Source organism: Ochotona princeps, chromosome 9 (genome assembly GCF_030435755.1).
Source record: "Ochotona princeps isolate mOchPri1 chromosome 9, mOchPri1.hap1, whole genome shotgun sequence".
Lineage (NCBI taxonomy): Eukaryota > Metazoa > Chordata > Mammalia > Lagomorpha > Ochotonidae > Ochotona > Ochotona princeps.
Genome location: NC_080840.1, coordinates 31,164,467 through 31,181,885, shown reverse-complemented (window position 1 = coordinate 31,181,885; position 17,419 = coordinate 31,164,467). Strand labels below are relative to the sequence as shown.

Genomic DNA, 17,419 nt, shown 5'->3' with positions numbered 1-17,419 from the left:
CAGTTACCTGAAGAAAATGCAGCAGAAATTGACCTGGAAATGTAATTTCAGATGAGTGTTTCCAGGATTCTAGAAAGGAACCAAAACCTGATTTTAAATCACCTAGTTGAGGTTTTAAAAGGACAGTGTAGGAGAGCACACGCCACATGCTTTGAGTGCAGTGCATTCTTGGGTTCTTTCTATGTTCATCTTAGAATCAATAGCCTGCTTAGCTCAGCTTGATCAACAGCTGCTTGCCTCTGGGATGCATCTGTTCTCACTGATGTATGGGTAGTTCCCATGCTTCTCAGAGCCTGCTTCATCCTGTCCTCTTTTGGAAAAGCTGGAAACCATATCAACATTCCCTCTTAATGGGCCCTATTTTTAAACAGAGAAATCTGGAAAAACTAAGCCATCAGAAGGCTTTATCCCAAATGGCTATTGTGTCTCTGACTTGACTTCCAATCTCTCTCTCTCTCTCTCTCATCAAAATTCTGGGATGGCAGGACTCACAAATGTGGCAAGGGTTCAGGCATTGCAAGCTGGACCCCTGCACAATCCCCCACATCAGGGCTATGATCATCTGCAGGCATTTACTTACACTACATGCCAGGAAAGATGTTCCCAAACAGAGATATTTTTAATCCTCTAGGATTAAAAAAAATTAAATATATTTACTCTTTAAATCTGACTGACCTTTGCAGATGTGTGGCCTGGATCAATCAGATCTGTATAATGATAAAGGCAAGCTCATTCCATTTTTAATGAAATACAAAAGGATACCAGAGGAAGGCTTGAATTGTTGCTAATCCTAGCAGGTAGCAAAATCCACATTTCACGCCAAGACCATTTATCAGGGAAAAGCTACTCTGCTTGGAACATGAGTCCCTCCCTCAGCAGGAATTTTACTGCAGAGTTCTATCCCCAAGCAGAGCCCAGGAGTTCATCTAATCTGCCTTCACACCTACAGTGACAGAGTCCAAATTGAGGAGCCAATGAGGACCTGACCAAGTCTTGCTTTCTATTTAATGCTCTCCATCTTTGAGCAACTTCATCCCCTTCTTCAGCTCCTTTTGCTCTCTCCCACAAAGAAAGACGTAGTTGGTCTTACCACAGAGGGAAGCTGGAGGGGGTTTCCCTTAAGGAAGACTTACTTCCTTCTGTATCCCATTCCAAATAAAAATAAACTGTCCCTGTGAGATCCCTAATGTTATCCCTGAGATGAGTGGCTTCCTCGCCTCCCCAAGCTCTCGGGTAAGAAGAGTGATAGTAGGGCCGTGTCATGGCGATGTTTCCCAAAGTACGGAACATACAGCCCTAGTGCTGCCAGAGGCACCTGCATGTACTGCATAGTTACAGAGGATTCTGATTCTGCACTTTCGTGTACATCAGGAAGAAATATTGCTGGCATATCCAAGCTGCAACTTCCCAGCTATTATTGAATAGGGCAAATATCCATTGAAACAGAAGGGAAAATGATTTTTAAACAGATACAATATGAACAGTAGTACAGACATACTGTGGGATGGTAGGAACCATGGCAATGGGACACAGATGAGTAACCCTCAGGAAATGCCCTTTGATGGAACTAGGGAGAATGAGACATGATGTCAGCCTCTGGCCCTGCTTCACCACCACTTTTTAGCAAAGTCCTGAGCTTGGGATAGAGGATGGGAAAGCAGCTGTTATCCGCTGATTCACCAGGTTACGATTCACAATTTCACACTAGGGACCAAATATGAGTAGGAATACTGCTGAATGAATAAATCCAGTTCTTACCAAGCTATAACCAAGGATCACATTATCATTCAGTTTAGTAAGAAGCACTCTGGTCCAGGATTTGTTCTTTTTTCCCCCGAGAAACTAATTTATCTAGATTGAAAGAGTAGAAAGAGATGAAAGCCGGAGAAGAACATGGGGTAGTGCATTTGCAGGTAAGTGTGAGGACATTTGGGAGGTTTAGCCTCAAGGTGGAGCCGAGAGCTTCATCTGGACACCAGGGAAGGCTCAATGAACAAGACATGAAATCACTACCATGGCAGAGGCTCACATTTTAATAAGAGGGAAAATATCCAGGAGCTGCAATTGCAGGTCACCCCAATGTTATGCCAAGGAAGTAGTCATCCATGATGGGTACACATTGGGCAAGGTTTCTAGGGGTCAAACAGCCAGCTGAGCTCTTAAGCATTTCCCACACTTCCACCATAACTCACTAAAGGCTTCAGCTAAACGGTCATTGAGTTTTTCAGATTCTATCCTTTCCTTAGGCAGGACAGGGGAGACACAACAGAGAGAAAATCAAACTAGTCAAAAACAAAACGTAGAGGAAGGACTAGGCTGAGTGCCTCTCCTGCAACATATTTTCAATTCTGAGCTATGGCAAGTTAAAGATGGGATGCTTGTATATATTGCATTGTTGTTAGTAATTAAATTGACCATCTCACTCCAAACTAATAACAGCTAGCTTGTACTGAGTCTGTTATCTGCCAGGAAGTGGTCTAGACTCTCTAACCAACTTGATCTCATTCATTTCTTACCACAACTCCGTAACACAAGTACTATTATTTTTCATTTTACAGATGAAAGAACTGGATGTTCAGAGAAATAAATTCACAGGCTCCAACCCCACAGCTGCCTAATGGAAATCCTTCTACACAACCAGCTGTTCAGGCAATATCCTTTCAAGCAGTCCTCTCAAGAACAGACCCTCTGGCCTATTTCATCACCTATGCTTCTAACCCTTCTCCCTCACCCTCTATTTCACCTGGTGACTGGGGGACAAATATCTTGGGAAAGTTAGCTCAACATCCATGACCACTGTGGTGTCTGTCTCCTGGCAGCCCTCAGCCTTTTAATTCTGTCTTATTTAAGCCATCACTGAGTAGTTTCTCAAAACATCCAATTAGCAAGTACACAGAAGCAACTGTGTCCATCATTCATTAGTAATTCTAGGACACAACAAAGCAAAAACAAAAGCCAAGGATGCAGAAAACACTGAAATCTAAAACTGTGAGGGGCAAATGCACAGATTTAGGATTTTTTCCCCAGAAGGACAAAGAATGACACAGCCTTGTCATTGATTCCAATGGTCACAAGCACCTCCCAACGGTTGGATAGACAGCAACAGTGGGACAATAACCTGAGTGGAACATCCTCTCCCTTGGGGATGCAAAGCTGCTCTGTCCTACTAGTAAACCGATTGTTCTTCTATTGTTTTTATAAGGCAATGGTTGGCTCCTTTCTTCCTCTCAAAATTGTTCAGACCCCTTCAGAGACCATCATTTCTGCAAGATGGCCTTAACTCTTGGGACTTGCCTCTTCTTTGAGTCAAGTTAGAATACCAGAAATCAAGAGATCAACCTAGGATGACCTAAGGAGACATAGTGAGAAAAAAACACTATGGGGATGTCAAGACACAGAGACACACAGCTGCTATTCTAGTTTGGAGAAAGGAGGATGGAAGCAGTATATCCAGGTCAAATTCTTCCCAACAATAACTTGTTCTCTAGCACACAGTTTGAAATGTAATGATAGAGGAACGACTGGTATTGATATTAAAGTGTTACCTTTGCATTAGAAGGAAACAATGATTACAATAATTTTCAGTTATTACGATCCTACTTGCTATCTGAAGGACTAACGTCAACAGCACATATATCCTGAACAATATTGTAGCAACTTCCCACAACACAGAAGGACATTACCACTATGATACACTTGCCAGACATGACAGCTAGAAGTCTTACTCAAAGCATTAGCATTACAGGAATCCTTTACAATACTTTCTTATTTATAGCATAGTTTCTTTAGTTCTGGATTGGGCTAATGTCAGCTTTTAGAGTTGATCTCGGTACATAAAGGAATAATCCTAAAACCTAAAACCTACCCTTGGCCAAGCCATGGAACAAGCACTTGGTTTAACAGCACAGCTATGGATATAACTAGCATTAGCCAAAAAGGAAAATACCAATGGGGGCATTTGTGAAACACAGAACTTGTTGCTGTTGCTGCTTCTTGAAAGACTAAATACCGCCATGCATGTTAGCAAGCAGTGCTGGGATTTCTAGTCATCAGCATTAGTAACACAAAATGAGCCAAACTACATTTGGATATTGTTGACGTTCTTTACTTCACTTCTTTTGATCACCAGTCTCCACACCCAGTGACTTCCAGCACAAACGAAAAGTGAACGTCACTTATTTCCTGGCTAGGTAATATGTAAGAACCCAGTGAGAAAACTTCCTATTGGGAAATCTGTTAGCTATTCCTCCCTCACCACTCCTACAAGTAAAAAGAAAAGAAAAGAAAAAGGCCTAAGTCTGAAATATTTTTTAAAAAATAGTAAGCGATATTCTCTCCCTGAAATGTCTCTTTTGGCTATTGTGTATATAGCAGGTGTCCAAAATGCATTTTAAACATACCGCAAGATTCGGGGTAAAAATGCACCTATACTTACTGCTTTGGGGGATTGTATGTGAGCGTGACCAACACTGTAGGGCTGAACACAATTCTGTAATAATGACAACTTTTGATTTAGATGTGCTGGGAAGTTGTCCCAGGTGAACTGCCAACAGGTGACTTCTTGGCCCTCTCCCCCTGGTTACCCAGCACTGCATGTCCCAGCCACTAAGCAGGCATTAGGCAGATGTAGGCTGAAGTTTACCAGTGGAATTATGAAAGGTTTCATTTCTTTAGAGGAGTTAATGCTCCATAAGACACTGCATTATGTATGGCAGGACACAGACTGCCCAGGGTGAATTCCAACTGCATTATTTCCTAATGATGTACCTTTGGGCAGATGAAGGCCTTCATGCCTGTTTCCTCTCCTGTTACTACAATGAAGTGGACATATGCAAAGAACTTGCAACTGGGCCTTCTGGCACTGGGAAAAACTATCTGGCAGATTGCAAGTCTCTCCATCAAAAATAAGCCGATTTTGCAGTTTGAAGGAGACAACCTGCCTCCAGAATGCTCCATTCCAATCTGTGCTTGCTGACTTCAGAGGAAGCCACTAATCTAATGAAGCTAGACATTGCTAAATTTTGAATTCCAATAACATCAATCTGCTACTAATTATGGTTCTGGTCATCTGTTTCCCAGGAATAACAAATGTTCCATGGAAAAGAAAGTGGCTAATAAGAGTGGGAAAGTATATAGATGTCCTTGCTTTTCTTGGTGAATCACTTTCATGAAATACTCAGTGAAGAAGTGGAACAATGAACTGCTCTTCAAAAATTTCTTTCCAACTACTGAAAAGTTACACATTGAAGTTCAAGCATCAGTGTGAAATAATTCATCTTGGATCTCTTATATTTAAAATTTGGAAAATGTTATTTATGTTCCAGGATTCATAGAAGTAGATGTTAAGCTAACTCCATATGTTTCTCATTTTCAGAAACACCATTTTAGACTGTTCCAAAGTTTCAATTGAGCTTCACATAAAGAAATCATTTTGGCCTCAAATATATACATATATTTTTTAATGGGGAAGCTTTTGTTACAAAGGAGCCAGATAATGTGGCTGTTAAGCATGTTGATTGCTCTAGATTCTTTTAGGCTTCTCTTATATGATTTGAATTAACTTGAACTAAGTAAATTTCTGCAACTAACAGTGGGAAAAATAAGAGTATTGATCAAAATAATCTACATGTATAAAGGTCACATCAGTAGTAACGGGGTTCACACACTTTAAAAATTCAATCAGTGTACTATTCCCATTCATGCTCATTTTCTAAATATAAGTAAGGCAAAAAAAAAAAAAAAGGGATCAAGATCAAATCCAACCTAGACTTTGGAAGCAGGTGCTGTTAACTTATATAGCAATCACTTCTAGGCTTATGAACGTGTTTACTATGTGGTGGGCAAGGCCAGGTGCTAGAATGATGATGCGAAACAATGCAGACACTGCTCTGTCCTCCTGGAGTTCATAGTCCAAGGTAGGGATACCTACAGCATGGTCCCTGGACCAGTCTCATTGGACTGTGATGAACATGGGCAGACATGGCAAGCAATTGTTACAGACTTCAAAGCAACTGAATATTAATATAACAGCCACATGCCCTAGTCTCATTGAACGGATGGCTCAGGTATTACGGACCGTGCCTGTTGAGAGTTTCATGTTTCAGGATCCACCAGTCACAGTTAGGAAGAAAAGTATCCATTTGTTATTAATTGAAAACTTCTAAGAAATCCTGTTCTTGCAGATTAGTTTGCGAAGCACTAATATGGGGTTTTGAAAGGATTATAGAAAGGACTTATGCAGTAGAATAGCTGGTTAAACTGCAGTGTAGGATGTGGGCATTCTACATGGGTGCTGGTTCACATCCTAGCTGTTCCCTTTTATCCAGCTTTCTGCTAATGCACCAAGGCCCAGGCCACCCATGTATGAGACCCAGCTGAAGCTCCCAGCGATAGCCATTTGGAGACTGAACCAGTGGGTTTGATTGAACCTCTCCTTCTGTAACTCGCCTTTCAATTAAATAATTTTCTTTCCTTTTTTTTTAAGGAGGATTATAGGAGGTTGGTGGGGGCAGGGTGTGAGACAACTTAATTCCAACTAAGAACACTTAGTCTGCCAAAGCATTTTTTAAAGCTTGCATTGAAACTTAGGAGTTAAAGATCACACACAGGAAGTCAGGAAAGCAGAGGAGTACAAAGAGCCACATCATTTTATAGAGAGGAAGTGATACGGAGTCGGGCAGAGCAGGGCCAGCTGGGAGCGCCAATAGGAGGCTGTTACTTCAGGGTCTTGATGCTACACAAAGGTGGGATTCCTTTTTTTTCCCCCAAAGAAATCATCTGAAGTACTCAAGTGTTTCTAAACATGGGAATGACACAATGGAAGGTAGAAGGTTCATTTTATAGATCATGCTGGTTTCATTTGAATTATGTGCAAAGCTTTCAGCTTACAGGCCTTGAAGGGAAGCCAATGAACAAGGAATTTTAAGAAATAGCTCTCTTCATAGTGCCATAAATGAGTCATCTAAATCAATTTATGCAATCTTAAGTCTTGCTAGGCACCAAAGCGTAGAAAAATACCACTGCAATAGATCTAATCATGTGTGATTAAAATGATTTTGAAATGTCTTTCCTTGGCCTTACAGTGACAGAATGCATTCTTCTCATCTTCAGAAACTTTGGTTAAGTAAGGCATTAAGGAAAAATAAACCAATGTGCCAAGTAGCTTACACTAAAAATGTCAAGTGTTATCAAGGATTGTCAAAGGATGTAACAATGGCAATTTCTTCTTTTGTTCCAAGTATCCTATAAAAACTAGAATTGATCTTATCATATGTACCTCAATTAAGTTTTTACAAGTCACAAAAGGCTTATGACCAAGCTGGAGTCCTTTTCAGCATTAAGATTCCTATCAATGTGCCTTTTAAAATACAGTGAAACAATAGGTATGAAACTTTGAGGGTAAAATTATTGAAGATTTTGACAATTAAAAAGTGGTCTTTAAAGTGCTTTGGCCTTACAAGAACATAAACATAATCCTGCTCAGGGTTTCACATGTTTGGCTGAGGAATTATCTGATTAAGCTTCTATTTCTGGTTTCATAATATCTGTATTTTCCTAGCTTTTATTTTTATTTACCTGAAAAGCAGAGTGTTGGAACAATGGATTTTCCATCTTTTGTTTGCTCCTTAAATGCTTACAAAAAGCCAGGGTTGGACCAAAGCCAGGAGCTGGGAAGTTTACCCGGGCCTCCCACATAGGGGACAGTAGTGCAAGGATTGAGTCATCATCTACTGCTTCCCATAATGCGAATCAGCAGGAAGCAGGTGCAGAAGTAGAGATGGGCCTTAAGCCAAAGTACTCTAACATAGGGTATGGCAGTTGCATCAGATGCGTAATCCACTACTCCACAACATCTGTCCCCTTGGTATATTATTTATAATTGTCATATAAGAACTATAAAGACTGCCAAGACACCACAGTGTTAAACTGTACACTGTGTTTAGAATTGAATGCATTTGCAATAAAACACTAAAGACAGCACTGAGATTCCTTGATTATGACAATTTCAAGCACTAGTTTCTCAACTGAGGGTGAATAGTACCATCCTAGGACACACACAAAGCGATATGTACAAGACAATGGTCCCAAATGGGGATTTGCACGAGAGATCTTTTGTACCATGATAAACTCTTACTTACTTGTAATAACATAGCAGAAGTCTAGTTTAAGGCTTAGTAAGGGTAAGCCATCAACTTCAAAGGAGTCCCCAGGAGAGTCACATGAATTCTGGTAAGATTGAAGAACAAATCCCAGATCAGTATGAAGCTAGGGTGGAAGAATGCTCAAGCCACTGATGTTTTATGAAATGTCCATGGGGCCAGTACCTCTGAAGAAATCAGGAGTTTACAATCAGGTACTAGCTTTATAAGGATAATGTTGAAGAGGAAGCACAGCCACATCAATTTATGATGACAAAGTGAATCCTGTTTGCGCTGCAAATGAAGAGGACTAATGATTAACAACAGACACCAAAGTCAAAACCAGACATCTCAGTTGGGTTGGTTCACACAATCCTGATCGAAGGTACGCTGGGGCCAACCTTCTGCTCCGTGGGCGTGCTGATTACAGTACCCATATCAGTTCCAGATGGGAACAGAACTTCCCATGGTAATTTTCAGTGAGTGGGATCAGGTCCTAAGGCATTTCCTGGAAGAGTAACGGAAGATGAAACAGGACTTTCCCAGGCTGATAGTCGTTCCCCATTGAACGACTATCAGCAGGTGGTGGTGGTTCAAGCAAGAGTGGGCTGATCAAGGATGAGGGGTACAGGAGCTGCTCAAGGTGCTTTGGTCACTGACTTTCTAGAAGGCTGAAGAACAGTAACATTCACTTACTATGAGAGTGTTTGGATAAAATTAGTCAAACTTTTAGCAGAAAAACACTAGGCAAAACTTCAATGGAGAGTCTTCCGGCATCACGGCTATGCTTCTGTTCATTGTTGCCATCAAACTAGAGCAACTCTGCAAGCATTTTCATGGAAAGTCAATAGACATCCATCCTACAGTCTTAATTTGGATTCACTCATTTTCATACACAGATGGTCCAAAACTTACAATAGTTAAATTATAATTTTTTAAAATTACAATGGTGTTAAGGAAATACACATTTAGAAATCATCTTCGAATTTAAAATTTTGATCTTTTCTTAGAGTAGCAATATGCAGTCTACCACTTTTCTTCCCATGCCAGGGAGTAGAAACAGGCATGGCTCCCCAGTCCACCACACGATCAAGAGGAAAAGCAGCAATGTCGTCCGGGTCACTAGACCGTGAAGCTTTGATGTCTCATTGGTGAGGTGGAATCGGTGTATTTCTGACTCAGAATTTAACAATATCATGGGTTTATTGATGTGCAGTCCATCATAAGTGGAGGGAGCACTTGTAAAGTCACTCATGGCTCCACACATCCTCTCGCTGCCACTCCAAGAGCACTGGTTGGGGGCAAGGAGGACAGCAGTGGCACTACACACACCTTAGAAACACAAACCCCGCTGTTTCTCCCCTCCCCTCATATTTTCCTCTCCTGGGCTTTCTCCAAAGTCTCCAAAACCTTTGCTGCAAGTGCTGTGAGGAACATGTCCTGAGCATCGTCCTAAGGCTGTTGGGGCATGAGACTTCATTGACTGAGACAGAAGACTCGCCACACTTCGCTACAATACAAACCAGAGTTGGCACCATATTTAACATTCTCTCCCAAGACCACCAATAGTCACAAAGCAAACACGGCAAAGCCTTCTCTTTGCTTATTGGAATCATCTGCCTGTTCTACTAGAACTGTACCTTTTTATTTAGAAAAATAATGATTTCAAAGGCAGAGAAACAAAGAGCACTCTTATCCACTAGTTCTCTTCCCAATTGCCCATAATAACTGAGGCTAGGCCAAGCCAAAGCCAGGAGCCAGAACTCAATCTAGGTCTGGTATCTGAACCATCACTTACTCCCTCATCATCAGGAAGTTGGACTGGATGTCAAGCCAGGATTCTACCCTATGCACATCCATATGGGATGTGGACATCCTATATAGCATCATAACCTCTATGCCAAACACCCACCCACCCCAGTAGCATAAGATGCACATGAATGTGAATTTTATCCTGAATTTATTAGCTGTATGTGTAAATGTCTACCTTCTCTCAAAGAGCAAAGTCATTGTATAGTTACAGACTTCTTTTATTTTTATGCCAATTAATACAGCAACAGGACATGCTTCTTATAAATTACTCACAGCCATTCATTCCGTACTAAGTATTCCACTCTCTGGCCCCTGCCACTTCCCCAGGCCCTGTCCCAGCTTTCCTTCTCATTATGCACCCTTGCTCTCATGTACTGCTGGCCTTGGTTCCATTTCTAGTTAATAACATGCTTCTTTCTACTGCATGGCCTTTGCAAAAAACACTCTGCTACCCATCTCCAATACCTTTGAAATTCTTTAGAGAAACAGTATTTGACCCAACTCTGCTTCCAATCCAGCTTCCTGTTAATGCACACCTTGGGAGCCAACAGATGATGGCTCTAGTGGCTTATTCCCTTCCACCCACACCCACATGGGAGACTAATTGAGTCCAGGTCTACTGACTTGTGCAAGAAATCCATTACTCAGATGATTAAGATTCATCATCAGGAGTGTATTAAACATGCTTGAATTATCCTCTGGTATCTTCTGCTGTCAGCCTCTGAGATAACCTCTGCTCCTTACTGTTTCTGAACAAAGGGAGTCTGCTGACAAACAGATGTTTGTTTTTGAAAATCATAAGCTCCCAGACTAAGAGGATTAAAACAGAACTATTTTTTTAAAGAGGAGGAGAAAAGATGTCTTTAGTGCAAAAAAAGTGCAGGAAAGGGCAGGGCGCGATGCCTCAGTGGCTAAATCCTTGCCTTGCATGTGCTGGAATCCCATGTGGTCACCAGTTTTTGTCCCAGCTGCACCACTTCCCACCCATCTCCCTGCTTGTGGCCTGGGAGATCAGTGGAGGATGACCCAAAGCCTTGGGACCCTATACCTGTTGGGGAGACCCGAAGGGAACTCCTGGCTTTGGATCAGCTCAGCTACAGCCATGTGGCCACTTGAAGTGAGCCAGAAAATGGAGGATCTTTATCTCCTTTTTTCTGTAAATCTGCCTTTCCAATAAAAATAAATAAGTCTTATAAAAAAAGTGCAGAGAAACACAATTCCAGGTAACATCTTGTAGTTGGAAAACTGGTCACACAGGGAGTCCAAAGAAAGACTAAAAAGACAACAAAAAGCAAGCTAAAGTCAATTTTTAAAAAATATCTTCGCTACCTCTTGTTACCTAGCTCTCTGCCACAAAGCAACATGGACCACAGTGTTAGGACTCTTGAGCAAGATTCCAAATTGCCCCCAAAATCTGAGCAGGATTTGTTGACATAAAGACCCTAGCCAGGAAATGTAACTTCTGCCGATGAAGCCGCATCCTCCCCTGCTGCCTCGCCCACTGCCTTCTCTGAGAAAGGCAGTCTAAGCCAGAGTGGTTTCTCCTTGTCCCAGGAGTTGTTCTGTCACTCTCTCAAGGACTTCCCTTGGGTCTGGCAGATGCTGTGAAGCTATAACAGAAGATCCTGAGTCTCTCGCCCTGATCTGTGTTGAACTTGGACTGACTTATGCTCACATTGGAAAGGAATCCACAGGAAGGAATCACCTGTTCCTGACATCAAAGGTATGGAGGAAAGGTCTGGATGCTACAGAAGAGGTGGAATAAGTGGATGCCAGGACACTCCAGCCCTCCCGGTCCAGGGGAAGGACTCTTTGGTACTTTCCTATTGTACTTTATCCTGATGTCAGAAAGATCCAAGGAATCAATGCCAGGGAGACCGCCAGGCCTAAGAGCAGAGATAGCCATAAGCAGTTTAACAAAATTATCACAAGAAAGCTTCTCAAGATACCGCATCAGTCCCAATTTAAATATACACTCCATCTTAGCATCCAGGAGAAATACAACAGAGTTGAGTCTATGATTCCAATGCCACAAGGTGGGAGCCAGGGCGGGGGATGGGAAGGACAAAAAAAACATTACATTTTGCTTAACAAGACTGCAATTATTCTTTTCTATAGCTCTCATTGGAAGGATTAGGTTACCACATCTAGAATTTTTTTCACTTTCGCTTTCTTAGCATGTCCAAATGAGCCAGTGTTTCTTGTCTTACACTTAGTTGCACCACAGAAACTTGGTGAGGAGGGAGGAAAGAAGTGGAATGGAATGTGGCAAAATTTCTTAAAACTTTATTTTGCATCCATTTGTTGGTCTTCCCTACATTATCAACAAAATACAGCAAAAGGCTTTTGTTTGTATCCTTGTTTAATTTTTTCCATTTATTTGGCACACAAAATTACTTGACCAAGTAAATGTTAGATTAATATTCATGCCTTGTTTCCAAGCAAGCACAAGAAGGATGACAGAGATCCATATGATCTTGTTCAAAAGTCCTGGCCGGCTCTTATCTGAAGCCATTAGCTTACCCTGAAAAATTTCCAAAGAACTCATTCACCAGTATATTTCCTTTCCCTGAAAACTCAATTTGCTGAATATTCAATGAGATGACTTTTGAGACTCATACCAACAAATTAGGACAGCTATAATGTTTCAATCCTAATAGAAAATTCACGATTTCTAGTGAGTGAGTCAAAACTTATTACAAATCTATTGCAATAGATTTTCACAAGAATCTTTTCTAAATTAAAAGACCCCCTATCTACTTGTTGCACACTCTCTTAATTTTCTATACCAAATGAGATTTGGACAGTCAGGAGGGGCACATACGAATATTAATCCTCCACCCCAGAAGCATCCTCCACCCCAGAAGCAACAAGCCCAGTGCTGCTGACCATTTTAGCTCCAATTCTCTACTTGGCTTTATTTTAGTAAAAGCATATACTTAAATGAAATTGCCATTTCATCAGTCACCAGAACAGGGACAAACAGAATTAAAAGAAAATACCAAACAGCTGCACAGCTATCTTTTCAGTAAGATACAGATTCTTCAAGAGTTAAAAATGGAATTGGACAGCCCAGAACTGCGATGGCAGATGGTAATCCAGCACTTTCTATTTACCAAATACAAATATGGAAACACACAACCACTGAACAGAGGCATAGCATCTTTGCATTTTACATAATTTGGCCAATGGAAAATCCAGGTGCTTCAAGAGACTTGAAAAGCAACTCACAGTTTGCAGTCACACAGGGTTTTTCTCAGAGGTATCCTCCTACACCAGCAGAATGGACCACCAACACAGCAACCGGCCTGCAACCAAGGGAGTTCATAATTAGCTCAGATTTCACTCGAACGTTTGACAGCTGAGTAAAATGTGGAGGTACGCTTGTGACTTTTATTTTTTATGCAGTTGCCTTTGCAAGCAGGAAACAGGAAGCACACCTACAAGAACACACACGTAATTCAGCTTAATTGGCCTGTGGCTCAAAGTACTCAGGGGTGAATCTGGTACCAGATGGTGAATAGGCAGAGTCCCCCATAGAGCAGGAATCAGGCCTTACCATTTCACAGCCAAAGCCTTTGTGTAGATGTTATAGGCAATGAATGATTACATGGAGAAATGGGCATTCTTTATTTTATTTTACTTATTTTTTATTATCACTTATGATACAGTTCCATAGGCCCTGGGATTTCCCTTACTCCTTCCCCAAGTCCCCTCTCTCCCCCAATGAGTTTCCCTATATTATTATACTATAGTTCTTCATAAATAATCATATGTCCATCATTGTGATCATGACAATGGCAGAGAGTCCAGCATCCTATTTAGTCAACAGTTTCATGGGGAGTCCATCTTTGGTCTGAAAGTAGAGATGCATACTGCATTGTATCCTCACATCTGGATGTGACAGTCTCCATTACACAGTTACTGTATATCCCCTTAAATGAAAAGCCACAATACAAAATCAACAGGAAGAAAAGTAGAAATTAACAATGCCATGAAATTAAGTACCATGCTACTAGACATGATAGTCTCCATTACACAGTTACTATACATGCCTTTAAATGAAATGCCACAAAACAAAATAACAGGAAGAAAAAAAAAACTGAAAATGCCTTGAAGTTAAATAACATGTTACCAAATGATTAATGTGTCGCTGAAGAAATGAAAATCAAGAACCTTCTTGAGGAAAATGATGCTACTGCATGATCTATGAGTCAGTGAAGAATGTAATGAGAAAGTGTTTCAAACAGATGAAACTAAAAAAAAAAAAAAAACAAAATCCACAAGATATTGTTTCCACTGATCTTTGTTGGTGAAATGTGTCTTCTAAGTAGGCAACAAGTAGATGGGTTTTGTTCTTTTAATCCAGTCTGCTAATCTATAATGCTTGACTGGTGAGTTTAAGCTATTTACATTCAGGGTTAATATGAGTGGGTGTAATTTAGTCCTGTCATTTCAGCAACAGGTTGCTCGTTGATTTAGTCTTCCCTTGTTATTTTACTGGGATGTTCTTCACATTTGCCTTTGGTTTTGGTGGGTGCTACTTCTCCTCTCTGCCAAGAGAATATCTAAGTATAATTTGTAGGGCAGGTTTGGAAGAGGCATATTCTTTTAACTTTTCTTTACTGTGGAAGAATTTTATTTCGTTTTCAAAGACAAAGGAAAGCTTTGCTGGGTGCATTATCTTGGGATGACTTTTTTTTAGAATCTGGAATATGTCTCTCCATTCTCTTCTGGCCTGTAGAGTTTCCTGTGACAGGTCTCCTGTCAGTTTAAATGGCATTCCTTTATATGTCAGTTGTTTTTTTTTTTTTTTTTTTTTTTTTTTTCACGTGCACATTTAAGGATCTTTTCCTTACGTTTGATTGAAGAGAGCTTGATGATCATGTATCTTGGTGAAGAGCGCTTTTGGTCAAGCCTGTTGGGAGTTCTGTGTCCCTCCTGGATGTTGTTTCCCAATTCTTTCTCTAGATTCCAAAAATTTTTCCTTATTAGTTCATTAAATACACTTGTAAACCCAGCTTATCTTTTTTGCACCTTCTGGGAGTCCCATAACACTTATATTTGGCCTTCTAATAGTTTCCTTCAATTCTTGCATACTTTTTTTTTTTAGCATGATCCAGCTCTGCTTCCAGCTTTTTGTTTACCCCTGGTGACAGGAAATATCTTTTGATATCTTTCTTCTTCATTCATTCTATTTTGGAGACTCTCCACTGTACTCTCAGTTTGCTCCACTGTATTCTTAATTTCTAATGTATCAGCTTTCCTTTGATTCACTTCCTGTGTCACATATTCCTTGAATTCCTTGAATGCCTGCTTTACATGCTTCTCATTGTTGATAAGAAGCTTTATAACAAGTGTTTTGAATTCTGCATCTTCCATTTCTCGATGTCTTCCTCAGTTAACTCTGAGGTTGGCAAAAGGTTTTTGGAATCTTCAGTAATATTCATTGTGTCTTTGTCTCTTCTTTTGCTTTTGGTCATTGTACTTCTGGTTATCAGATTCTGCTCCTTAGGGCAGATTTCCAAGCTGTGTCACCCACAGATCTACAGTTCGATTTTACTTATTGCAGTTGGTACGCGGCTCTTTGTTTGCAGTCATTTTTGCTATTCCCTCCAGCGAGTTTCAGGTCTGGGTTTTTATATTACACTTCCACCATTGTCTCCATAGCACCAGTTCCTGGCTCGCCATTCTCCACCTCCTGTGATACCTTGCTGAGGCTGCACTGTTGTCTGTACAACCTACTCTGTTTGGAGCAGTTTCCAGGATTAGCGAGACACCAGGAGTTCTGTATAGTTAGGTTGTTGGTGGTGCTGATCTTGATCGAATCTGTTGGCTGTTAGGTCTGAGGGCCACACAGACCTATTTTGACCCGTGTGATGTCAAAGTTGTATTATTTTCCTGTGGGACCAGAGCCATGCACTGAACTCAGTGAGTTCTTGCCGAGCTCAGAGCATGTGCAGCTCACTATTGTCCCTGAAGTCTTAAAGCCTTTGCCACACCATACAAAATGGTGCCTGATGTGCCACTACTAGAGTTCTCGATCTGCTGGGAATCTGGTCTGAGGACTACTCCGACCTTTCTTGGGTGGAACCTGTACAATGCCACATTGCTGCAGTTCACTGAGCCAGAAATTAGTTTACTCCCAGCTCAGTGCATACACAGTCCTGTCCCATAGCCTTTGCCCCCTGATCTGGCTCTGGGGGTTGGACTGGGCTGTGAAATCCACCCTGTTCCCACACTGCCAGTCTGGGATCTTCCACTCTGTCTCTGCCCCTTGGCAAATCAAACAGACCAATAGGACAGGCAGTTTTTGTCTGTTCTCACCTTGTGAGCTCCCAGTGAACTTCCCTTCCCACCTGGTTGCTGGTGGAGTTCTGGCTGCTAGTGCAGTTCAGATCGCCGTTAGCTGAATGCTGCTGGGGTATCAGTCACTGCAACATCACACTGTTGTACCTGCTGCTTTCCCGTGTTTGTCAGTCTCCAAGTGTCCCTCTGCTGTTGTTCTGTCCTCTCCTATTTCCTAGAAAGTACCCTCTTTGCTTCAACCTGGCTAATGTTTCTGTTTCAGCATTCTTTATTACATGAAGGTCTACAGTTTCAACTCAAGAGCAGACCCAAGTGCATACCAGAATAGACATGTGTATTTATACATATACATGTAAAATACAGATTATAATTATACATACATATTTCCCCCCAGCCTCTAGGAACCTTTTGGGTACAGTAGAAAATCCTCCTCTAAATCTAAATACAAACTAAGGGAACATTTCTTTGGTTCCATGTACTAGCTAGTTTCAGATGCACAGTTCTATGAAAAGCAGAAGTTTGCTGTATGATATGAGTCTCTGAAATTCTCTGGGCACATATATTCTCCATGAATTAATTTTACCCTCAGGCTGCCCCCCATTCTTGGCACAAAAATCCTGGCATGTATCAACATCATGTATCCATCATCCAAGGGGATGCCTGTAGCACCATGGCAGTGCCAATGAGATTTGAGGTCACCCAGATGGCTTAGGGCTTGCTCGCTCACTGTGCTTTGGGGTCTGACAGTCTACATAGCTGAAACTAACCATGGCTTATCTCTGGGGTGTGAGCAGGGTAGATCCAAGCAACAGTCACATGGAGAGACATTCAGAGTACTTTGGGAAAAGGTAGAACCAGATCCTGGGGTGGGTGGGGGGAGGAATTAGCCAGTGTCCATCATCACAAAGCTCCCCGAGCCTCCAAAGACTGGCATTGGATGTACATCCATGAAAACACCATCCTTAGGTGACCCGAGAATGTTTAAGAATGAGCTCAGTAGCTGCAGATATAAATCCTATGATTTTAAGTTTAGACAGAGTTCTCAGTACCACAAGTTACAAATTTATAAGCTCTGAGAAAATAGTTCCACCTTGTGTGGAATGTATGAAATACATTCTGGAGTACATGAAGTACTCCTGCATTTGATCTTTCATCCTGTC

General features: G+C 41.3%; 1 protein-coding gene across 4 annotated transcripts in view; it reads right to left on the bottom strand.

The window, feature by feature from the left end:
- NCALD (neurocalcin delta) overlaps positions 1 to 17,419 on the bottom strand; it is a 389,065-nt gene that overhangs the window by 160,238 nt on the left and 211,408 nt on the right. For all 4 annotated transcript variants that reach the window (XM_058668571.1, XM_058668570.1, XM_058668572.1 and 1 more), the window contains exon 3: positions 13,182 to 13,258. The gene's annotated coding sequence lies outside the window, so the exon portion shown is untranslated. The remainder of the gene's footprint in view (positions 1 to 13,181; positions 13,259 to 17,419) is intronic.